Source organism: Eschscholzia californica, unplaced genomic scaffold (genome assembly GCF_041429995.1).
Source record: "Eschscholzia californica isolate CP2 unplaced genomic scaffold, dmEscCali1.0.p SCAF_2, whole genome shotgun sequence".
NCBI lineage: Eukaryota > Viridiplantae > Streptophyta > Magnoliopsida > Ranunculales > Papaveraceae > Eschscholzia > Eschscholzia californica.
This window is the reverse complement of record NW_028238309.1, coordinates 28,150,398-28,161,399: the sequence shown is the minus strand read 5'-3', so window position 1 is coordinate 28,161,399 and position 11,002 is coordinate 28,150,398. Positions and strand designations below refer to the sequence as shown.

Here is an 11,002-nt window from a genome sequence, read left to right as displayed (position 1 = left end):
AGAATTTCATCCGGTAAACTCTTATCAGCCCTTACTTCCACACATACCCTTGCAAATGTCATACGTTCTTTAGATTTGGTGTGACTATCTTGCAAGAGGGGACGACCTAGCACACTAGCTATATAAGATATCCCAGTTGGGTTCCAAAAAATAAGTGGCACGTTCCTTAAGTTAACCCAAATCGGAATTGTTTTCATCTCTTGTAGTTCCCGTTCCACATGAAGAATCCAAGGTCTGACTATAAACAATCGTCCCACCATGAAAATATGCTCATACTCCAACGCCCGCAATCTATCTTCTTGAGAAGCAAAGGTTATAACATATGCTGATTGCCCATGAACCGTTAGAGTCATCTCTCCTTTCGGGTTCCATTTTTTTAAAAGAATACTCTTAACCAAACTATAACTCAATCGCTCACCAATAAAGCTGCCAAAAAGGATGTTATCAAACGATTTTATCTCAGAAGTAAAGTCAGATACATTTAGATCAGCAACTAAGTTGCCTTTCCACTCGATAGGGGCAAAATACTTCAATTCAGATTGTGTAGTTTCCTTCTGTGGGCCGAACAGATCAGATCAGTTAGCGCCTCTGTGAACACCTCCAGCATGTTGTTCAGTGACGCCCAGGCCCACTGGCCCATTAGGGATAATTCTCTGAGTTGCCGGAACCCTAAGTTCTTCCTGCCGTCTTCTCTGATCAGCCGGAACCTGCTGCTGATCCGACATGGGCTGTTGTTGCTCTTCACTTTGAGTAGGGTTACGAAAGGGACCCGAAAACAAATTACTTCTTATGTCTTCAGCCAGATTTGAATTACCTTTAGTGGATTTAATGGCTGATCGAATTTTTCCTGTAATTTTATTGGCAACTCCCAATGGCTGCTTTGTTTGCGCCTGAAAGGTAATACCTACTGTTTGCGTGGGAAGGTAATCACCCTTTGATTGAACTCCTCCTAAGACCGACTGACCTGTTGCCGCTTCTTCCATATCATCTTCACTACTTGATAGTGTTGCAACCGACAAGAATTTGCCTTCTCCAACAGACTCAACGTCCTTCATGAGGACCATAAACCGAGAATGATCTCCAAACTTGTTGGAGATGCAGATCAGAACACCTAGAAGACAACCAGCAAAAAAACCCTAGAAAAAAACACCACTTTCTCTCTCCTCACGTCACTTTCTCTCTCCTCACAGCACTACGTTTTTTTATTGTTGCTGGTATATTTTTTTAAAGGGATGCAACACGAGGACTTCCCAGGAGGTCACCCATCCTAGTACTACTCTCGCCCAAGCACGCTTAACTTCGGAGTTCTGATGGGATCCGTTGGATTAGTGTTGGTATGATCGCATCCAAATAAAGTGGGGGAAGGATGGGACTTGAACCGTGGTCGAGCTCCTGGTAGAACAAGTCCCTCACTAAAGCAGTTGCTATGCCATTAGTCAAATTTAAGTCACGCTCACGCCGTCTGAGCTAATGCACCAAGTTAGAGATAAGAATACCTTATGGGTGGCTTGGGTCAAGAGTCATCTTATCAGAGGAAGATGCTTCTGGACTTTGGATGTTCCTGATAATGCTTCTTGGAGTTGGAGGAGAATCCTTCAGTTCAAGAACAGAACTGAAGGAGAAAAAGTAGGAGAGAGAATTAGCCGGGTGGTGCGATTTTTTAGGGTTGGCGGCGCCGCTCTCTTCTCCACTTTTCTTGGTCTGTTGGAGGTTGGCCGGCACCTGACTTATTCGTTTTCTTGCTTTTTGTGTTCGATTGTTTCTCTCTTGCGAGCAGTTCTTCTTGCAGGGACATGTTGCCTACGAGGGAGGCTACTCTTCTTCTCCCTCCTCTTGGTGGTGGAGATTTTGCACCTGTTCGTGCTGAATCTCTACCAAAATAGTATGGCTCTGGTGGGAAGGAATCGAAAGACTTCAGAGGTTCTCATCATCATGGTTCAGGTGCTATTGGTTCGGTTGGAGATTCTAGCTGGGCTGATTTGTTTCAGAAAAATTCAGCTAAAACTCGTTCTCGGTTGGAGTTCTCTCCTCCTGTTCTTAATAAGGAGGGTTTGTCAGAGATCTTGTTAGATGAATTTGAAGAGGAGATACGTGATTGTGAGAAGCTTCTCATTGGTTCGTTTGTGGGTCATCGATTAGGTTTTCCTCTGGTTCGTCGTGTTCTTCTTGCTCGTTGGAAGCCTAAAGGGGATATGATACTCACTGTTCATGGAGATTCTGCTTATATTATTTGTTTTTCTCTGGAAGAGGATAGGCGTAGGGTCTTAGATATGGAGCCTTTCTTCATTGCTCAGAGGCTATTCATTGTTCGGCCTTGGGAGTTATTCATTGAGGAAGATATTGATTCAATGAATTCTCTTCCAGTTTGGGCTGCTTGAGGAATGTTCCTATGTTTATGTGGAACCCTAGAGGATTGGCTAGGATTGCAAGTCATATAAGCAAGCCTATTATGCTTGATAAACCAACTGAGAAGAGAAACATGACAGGATATGCTCGGGTATGTATTGAGATATCTAAAGATTGTACTATGCCTGCTACTATCTCTTTTATGATTAAGAATGCTAAGAAGATTGAGGTTGGGGTAGAATATGCTTGGAAACCAGTCAAATGTGTGAACTGTGGTGCTTTTGGACATCCTTCTGGTAAGTGTAGAGTACCTAAAAAACTAGGAGAGAGAAATAGCCGGGTGGAGCGTTTTCCTAGGGGTGGCGGCGCCGCTTTCTCTTTTTCTTTGTGACTTCTCGGTGGTTGGTCGGAATCTGGGTTGGTGCCTTGCTTTTAGTGTCTGTTTTTCCTTGGGTTTATGGGTTGTCGTCGGTTTGCCGATAGTCTTGGTGGTTTTCGCTTCTTATGCGACCAGCTTCAACGACGAATGTCCTTCTCCCTACCTCTGGTAAGGAGTTAATACCTCTAATTAGAGATGGTAATACCTTGAAACAGGGGATGAGTGAGAAGGAATCGGCTTCCTTGCCTGCCATGGGTAGTCGGTTGAGGGGTCCAAGTAGGGTTCCTGTTGATTTCAATCCAACTGCTGGAGGTTCGGCAGTAGGGAGTAGCTTGTTGAGGGAGGAAGGAGATGGTTCTTCTAGCAAGAAGTTGATGGATGTAGAATTTGAGGAAGTGCCTGATTTGGTGCAGAAGGGTTTCCCTGAGCTTCCTAAGTCTGATGGTGGTTCTGTTAAGGGATTGAGGAACCCTAATTAGGCTGTTCTTTTTGCTCAGAGAGACGGAAAGTGCTGAATACGACTCCTCCTGTTGATATTAATGGCAGATTGGTTGTGAAATTTCCTTCTTCTTCTGAAGCTCACCAGCGACATTTGCAAGAGTGTAAGCACCTTATTGTTGGTAGTTTTGTTGGACGCAAAGTAGCATTTGGATTTGCTACTAGTACCTTGTTAAGGATCTGGAAACCTAAAGGTAATGTTCATTTTACTCTTTTTAGAGATTCCATCTTCATCATTAGAGCTAGTCTGGAGGAGGATAGAGAGTTGATTCTGGGACATGAGCCCATTTATGTTGCTAGCCGGTTATTTCTTGCTAAACCTTGGCATCCTCATTTTGAGAGGGATGTGAATAAGCTAGAAACTGTACCTATTTGGGTTACTTTGAAGGATATACCATTTAGGTTTTGGTATGATGAAGGCATTGCTATCATAGCCAGTTATATTGGCGCCTGTTTGTGGATGGTCCTACTGCAACTAAGAGCAGGATGTCATATGCCAGAATCTGTGTTGAAGTGGATGTTGGGAAGGAGTTACCTGATGTTATTCCCATTCTGGAGGATGATGGTGAGGAGGTTAAGGTTCAAGTTCAGTATGCTTGGAGACCTCAATATTGCTCCAAGTGTAAGGTTCTTGGCCATACTATTGCTAGGTGTACTGGTGGGATTCCTGTTAAGAAGGTATGGGTGCCTAAGCAACAGAAGGGGGATTTTAGTGGTAAAGATGCTGATAGCAGACCTACTGGAGGGACTACTGGGGAGAAGATTGTCCCTTCTACTATAGTTTCTGGTAATGTTCCTGGCCCTTCTAGTGCTAATTCTGATTTTTCTGGTGATAGACCTGGTCTTGCTGGAACTAAGCTTGGAGAGAAGATGATTGATCCTATGGAAGAAGAGGGGTGGACAGAGGTCAAGAGGATAGGTTATTTGAAGAGGAAGGGGTTAGAAATTGATTCTAGGGCTTCTGAGTTACAGACTAAGGGTGGTGTTTCCCTTGGTGAGAGAAAGGTGGATGGTGATGGTGGTGGGCAATTTAATGATAATAAGGGTGCTGAGGGGTCTCATCCTCCTGGTGTTGATGGGGGTGGGCTTGAGACTGCTTCCAGTACTACTGGGGATTCCTGTTCTACTGGGTGGGTGCAGAAACAAAATGTTGAGATGGAAAGTGGTGCTATGGTTCCTTATGGCATAATTCTTGTTGCTGCTAATGTAAAAGCCTTTGAGGCCAAGATAAATGAAGATAGGAGGGCTCCTAAGTTCAAGAGGGTCTCCTGCTCTAATTCCAATGTGTAGTGTGGGATGTTGGAACATAAGGGGGTTGAACTCTCCCCTTAAAACAACTAAGGTTTCAAGGTTTATTAAAACTAATAAATTGGGGGTGTGTTGAGTTATTGAGACTCAGGTGGCTGAGGTGAATAAGGACTCTGTGCGAAGGAGGTTGATGCCTACTTGGAATTGGGTCCATAATTATGCTAGTGACAATGCTGGTAAAATTTGGCTTTTTTGGGATCCTGGACAAGTTCAGATTAAGTCTATAGCAGAATTTGCTCAAATGCTTACTGTCATGGTTTATTTGAGAGATGGTAGAAGTTTTTTGTTGTGTGTGGTGTATGCCAGCTATAATGGAGTGGTGAAAAGAGGGTTATGGCAGGAGTTGAGGATGCTGGCTAGTAATTATGATTGTCCCTGGCTAGTCTTGGGGGACTTTAATGTGGTTCTTGAAGCTAGAGATTGCTCGAGAGGGGATGTGGCCAGACAAAACCTTGTGTATGAATTCAAGGATTGTGTGGAGGAGACTAGGTTGTTTGATTGTCCTTTTTCAGGTAATCACTTTACTTGGACTAATAAGCAGGATGGTGATGGAGCTAATGCTAAAAAGTTGGATAGAGCTCTTATTAACATTGAGTGGTTGGAGTTGTGTGCTACTTCCAAAGCTAAATTTCTCAACATGGGGATTTCTAACCATTCTCCTTGTGTTGTGACTATGAATGAGTCTGGAGGCTCTGGGCCTAGACCTTTCAAGTTTTTTAATTGCTGGACTGAGGAGGAGGGGTTTTTTTATATTATTGAGAGGGTCTGGCTATTGGAGGTTATGGGAAATCCTATGTTTAGGCTGGGTACTAAGCTGAAAAAGGTGAAAGCTGAGCTTCTTCTCTGGAAGAGGGAAAAGTTCAAGCTTTTCCCTTCCCAAGTGCAGGCTGCTAGGAGGACCATGGAGGAAGTGCAGGGTGAACTTCAAAGACAACCTTTCTGTCTTGCTACTAGGGCTAGGGAGAAGGAGGTTGTTGCTGATTTTACTTTCAAAGCCAATATGGAGGAGTCCATGATCAGGCAGAAGTCTAGGGTTCAATATGTGGACTTGGGTGATAGTAATACTAAATTTTTTCATAATTCTTTAAAGGAAAGGAGATCTAGAAACAATATTCCTTTTCTTTATAATGATGAGGGTGTTAAGATTTTGCAGGATGATGCTATCGCAGCTGAGTGTGTTAGCTTCTATATGCAAATGTTTGGCAGTTCTTCCTATGGTGCTGAGGGTCTTGCTGTTTTGGAAGGCATTCCTTTGGAGGGCAAGGTGTGACTGATATTCAAGCAAGGGAGCTGACCAGGAAGGTGACTAGGGATGAGATTGTATATGCCTTATCCACCACCATCCACTCTGATAAAGCCCCTGGTCCAGATGGTTTCACTTCTCACTTCTTCAAGAGGTGTTGGGAGATTATGGGAGATGATTTTGTGGTTGCTGTCTCTAGGTTCTTATCTTCTGGCAAACTTTTAGGTGAAGTCAACTCCACTCTTGTTACCTTGGTTCCTAAAAGTACTAATGCTTCCAATGTGTCTGATTTTAGATCCATTGCCTGTTGTAATGTGGTATACAAGTGTATTACCAAGATCTTAACTCTTAGGATGAAAGGGGTTATTGAGGGACTTATACATCCTTGCCAATCTGCATTTATTTCTGGTAGAGCTATCCAAGATAATATTCTTCTTGCTCATGAATTAACTAGGAATTATCATAGAGATAAAGGGCCACCTAGGTGTGCAGTTAAAATTGACCTTCAAAAGGCTTATGATACCATTGAATGGGCTGCTTTGATTAAAGTCCTAGAGAAGTTTGGATTTCCTCCTCAATTTATTTCTTGGGTCCAAGTTTGTGTTTCTTCTCCAAAGTTCACTATTATGGTTAATGGGTGTTCTTATGGTTACTTTGAGGGCAAGAGGGGAATCAGACAAGGCTGCCCTATGTCCCCCTACTTGTTTGTTCTTATTATGGAGGTATTGAATGTTTTGCTTGTCAATAAGGCTAAGTGTGGTGCTCTGCAACTTCATACTAACTGTGCTAGTCCTTTGATTACCCACCTTAGCTTTGCAGATGATTGGTTAGTATTTATGAGAGGCACTTTGTCTTCTGTTATTGGGTTGGCTGAGGCTCTAGACACTTTTCATTGTTGTTCTGGGCTTAAAGTAAACAGGGGCAAGAGCACTATATATGCTTCTGGAGTTGATGAGCAAGTTTCGAATTCTATTATAACTAGGTTGGGGTTCAGTTGTGGATCCCTCCCTGATAGATATTTAGGAGTCCCTCTTATATCTACCAAGCTTAAATTTTCAGATTGTATGCCTCTGATTGATAGGTTCTGGCTAGGGTGAAGTCTTGGAAAGTTAAATTTTTATAATTTGCTGGTAGACTCACTTTGATTTCTTCTGCTATCTATGGTATGATTCAGTTTTGGTTCAATGTCTTTGTTTTGCCTCTCAAAGCTACTGATGAGCTGAATAAGATCATCATGAGATTTCTGTGGAATGGGCCAGAGCTGAAGACAGGCCATGATGTTGTTCAATGGGTTTCAGTGTGCTTTCCTTATGCTGAGGGTGGCCTTAATTTGAGGAATTTGAGGAAGCTGAATGTTGCTGCTAACTTAAGGCTTCTCTAGGACATTGTGAGAGGCAAAAACACTATTTGGGTAGCCTGGGTCCAAAGTCATCTTATCAGAGGAAGATGCTTTTGGACCATTGGTACTCCTAATGATGCTTCCTGGAGTTGGAGAAGAATTTTGCAAAATAGGAGGTTGGGGATCAAATTTGCTGTGTTCTTGGTAGGTAATGGCCAAAATATAAGCTTTTGGTTTGATAATTGGCATCCTCTTGGTGTTTTGGAGGAATATTTAAGTGCCTTCTTTAGACATAACAGCAGACTTCACAAGGAAGCCAAGGTGAGCTGCTGCATTTCAGATGGGTGTTGGGATGTGCCTATCATGGTTGTAGGTGAACTTGGCCCTATTTCCGATAGGCTGCCTGAAGTGGAGATTGGTGGTGGGCAGGATTCTCTTATTTGGGCTGCTGGGGAGAGAGGTTCTTACTCCTTGAAAGGGACTTATCATGCTATAAGAGAAATTAGACCTGTTGTTGCCTGGCATGAGTTGGTCTGGTTCAGTCATAGAATCCCTAGGCATAGCTTCATTGCCTGGGTCAGCTTGAACAGATCTTTGAGAACTAAGAAGAAGCTTCATGGGTGGGGTTTGCAAGTTTCCTTAACTTGTCCTCTTTGTTGTTTGGAGGAAGAGGATGACTTTCACCTTATTTTTGGTTGTGAGTTCTCTAGGGCTATCTGGCTGAAGTTGTTGGAGATGCTTAATCTGTCTAAATCAACTTGGGGTAGCTGGAATGAGGTGGTTTCTTGGTTCATTGCTTCCTTAGCTAGGAAAGACAACATAGGCCTGCTTGGTAAGCTTTGTTTCAATGCTTGTATATATCATCTTTGGGGAGAGGAATAAGAGAGTGTTCTCAGGTACCTTTGAAGGATGGGAGTCTGTTTTCTTTAGAATTCTGTCTGATGTGAAGATGAAGATGTCTTGTGTGGCCAAGCAGGTTAGAGACAGCCCTACTGCTAGGCTGGTTGCTTCTATGTGGAATCTCACTTGGGAGTTTGTTCCTCAACAATCTATCTTTTGTGTATGGCAGAAACCTCTTAATGGTCAATTCATGGTTAATACTGATGGGTCTTTTGGTACTTCTTCAGCTGGGTATGGTTGTGTCATCAAAGACTGTCAAGGTGATGTTATTGTTGCTGCTTGTGGAGGTTCTAGGCCTATCTCTGTCTTGCACCATGAGCTTGAAGGTGTTGAGGCTGGTCTGGAGCTTGCTGGGACTTATGGTATGAGAAGGATTGTGGTTGCTACTGATTCCCTCCTTGTGGTTGGTATTCTTACTACGTTAGGGGTGGTTCCTCCTTGGAGATCTCTCTTCCTTTGGCAGAAGATAAAGAGGCTTATGGGTCTGTTTGAACAGTGCACTGTGAGGCATGTTTATAGGGAAATTAATGTGGTGGCTGATCTGCTGTCTAAGGCTCGGACAGATCATGGTAGAGTAGTGTTAAGCTCAATAGACCTTGGAGATGTCATTACTAAGGCAGTGTATGATGATAAGCATGGGTTTGTGAGGAAAAGAGTGAAGTGAGTGTGTATTTGCTTCTTCTTCTTTTGTAGCTTTTTAGCTTGGCTGTAGCCTTTTGGTTTTTGGTTTCTTTTTGTTAGGGCCCTGGCTCCCTTATGCCTGCTTATTATTGACAAAAAAAAAGTGTAGAGTACTTGTTCGAGGAATGGAGCAGAGAATGAGGCTGCTACTTCCTCTGATGCAGCTGCTATGCCTAATAAGGGGGATGGGCTTGTACCACCCCCTGCTCGTGCTCAGAGTTTGACACCTCTTGGGGTGTCCTCTTCAAAGAGCCCTGCTCTCTCTATTAGTGCTGCTTGTGCTCAGGTACCCCTTGGGGGTTGTCCTGCTAAAAGTAGTGCTAGGGGGGCATCTGCTTCAGGTACCAAGGAGGACCTTATGGATGAAGGAGGTTGGACTGAGGTCAGGAACTCTAAGAAGACTGATGGAGCTCGTAGGTTGGTTGCTCCAATGAATCTTGAGGAGTCGGGAAAGGGAACAGCTAAGAGACAGTGTGTTGTGGATGCTTGTGGGTATATGATTGAGGGTGGGAAGGAGAAGGTTTGTCCCATTAATGTTGAAGAGGCTATGGATGAAGGACCTAGTGAGCAGGATAAGGAGGGGGTTGCTACTAAGGTAGCATTGTTTAGTCAGAGTTTGGGGGTGGCTCAAGTGAGCCTAGGACTGAAGGGAAGGGGGCCTTCTCGTGTTTCCCATGATTAAGCTAGGGTGCTGGAATGTGAGGGGGGTCAATGACCCTCTCAAGAGGAAGGAGGTTATTAGATTTATTAGAAGCAATAATTTGTGTGTGTGTGTGTTGGTGGAGACTCATGTTACTGAGGCTAATAAAGATAAGGTGAAGCAGTTGCAACTTCCTACCGGGGAATAAACCAGTAATTATAGCTGGAACTGTTCTGGGAGGGTGTGGCTCTTGTGGGATCCTAGTTTGGTGGGAATAACTGTGGGAGATATGACTGATCAGGTTGTTCATGCCCAACTAGAGGCACTCCTGGCGCCTACCTACTCCGGGCACCCGAAAGACTAGTTGCATAAATGTTTTTCCAAATTCCGCTACAATAATAAATCGGAAATCTACGACAGATCTGTGTTATCTTACTTCATACCAACCAAACTGTTTATTTATGTTTTTGCAAATTTATTTCCTTGGTGTATTTTTCGGAAACTTCTACAAAAACTATCAGATCAATCCAAACACCGGCCTATCAAACTATAAGCACCGGGCTAACTCAGTGGACGGGACATTTCTCGCGGACAAGCCCCCACGGGACACAGACTGTGCTACGAAGGCAACAAAATCTAACTACGGATTGGCCATATAACTTCGAACTACTCTTTAAGTTTCCGCACTCCGTCAACTTAGAGAGTGGGGAACAAATTGTATGGGCCAAGCCCCAAGAAATTCACGATTAATGGGCTTACTCGGTGACCAAGCCCATGAACTAATAGCTAATGGGTCTGACCCATTTATCTTCGAGCACCCCGAAGCAACGCCAAAGTAACGAAGCACTTTCAGCCCTGGAGGAAGAAGTCCGCCCTCGCCTCCTCACTAGGGCTGAAATATGTAAGCACTTCCAACCCTGGAAGAAGAGGTCTGCCCTCGCTTCCTCAGCAACCTAAGTATGAAAGCACATCCAGCTCTGGATGAAGGGGTCCACCCTCAAATCCTCAACGGACCTCCTGTCGTATATCTGTTAGAGAGACGTTAGAGTCATTCAAGATGACAACATCCCATATATATCCGTTAGGGGGCTACAAAATCCATATTAATGGTGACGACTCATGCGTTACCACCACTAAAGATGACAACTCATCACCGAGTATCAGTCGATCGAAGACTTTATAAAAGGACCAAGAAGAAGATGATACGGATCATCTGATTCAGAGAAAATACATCGAGTACAGACTCAACATCATCATCGAATTCCCGACTAAAACACTCGATCATCTGACAACCAAGGAAGGTCGACCATTACTTTCTCTCTCTCTTGGGCGACCAGACAACCAAGGAAGGTCGACCATTACTTTCTCTCTCTCTTGGGCGACCAGACAACCAAGGAAGGTCGACCATTACTTTCTCTTTCTCTTGGGCGACCAGACAACCAAGGAAGGTCGACCATTGCTTTCTCTCTCTCTTGGGCGACCAGACAACCAAGGAAGGTCGACCATTACTTTCTCTCTCTCTTGGGCGACTAGACAACCAAAGAAGATCGACCATTACTTTCTCTCTCTCTTGGGCGACTAGACAACCAAGGAAGGTCGACCAATACTTTCTCTCTCTTGGGTGACCTGACGACCAAGGAAGGTCGGCCATTACTTTCTCTCTCTTGG

At 43.9% G+C, this 11,002-nt stretch overlaps 1 non-coding gene across 1 annotated transcript; it reads right to left on the bottom strand.

Annotated features, from left to right (window-relative positions):
• Positions 1–1,229: 1,229 nt before the first annotated feature.
• LOC147557242 (5S ribosomal RNA) lies at positions 1,230–1,348 on the bottom strand. The gene has a single exon (XR_015235540.1). It is a non-coding gene; the product is annotated as a 5S ribosomal RNA (ribosomal RNA).
• Between the last annotated feature and the right edge of the window lie 9,654 nt (positions 1,349–11,002).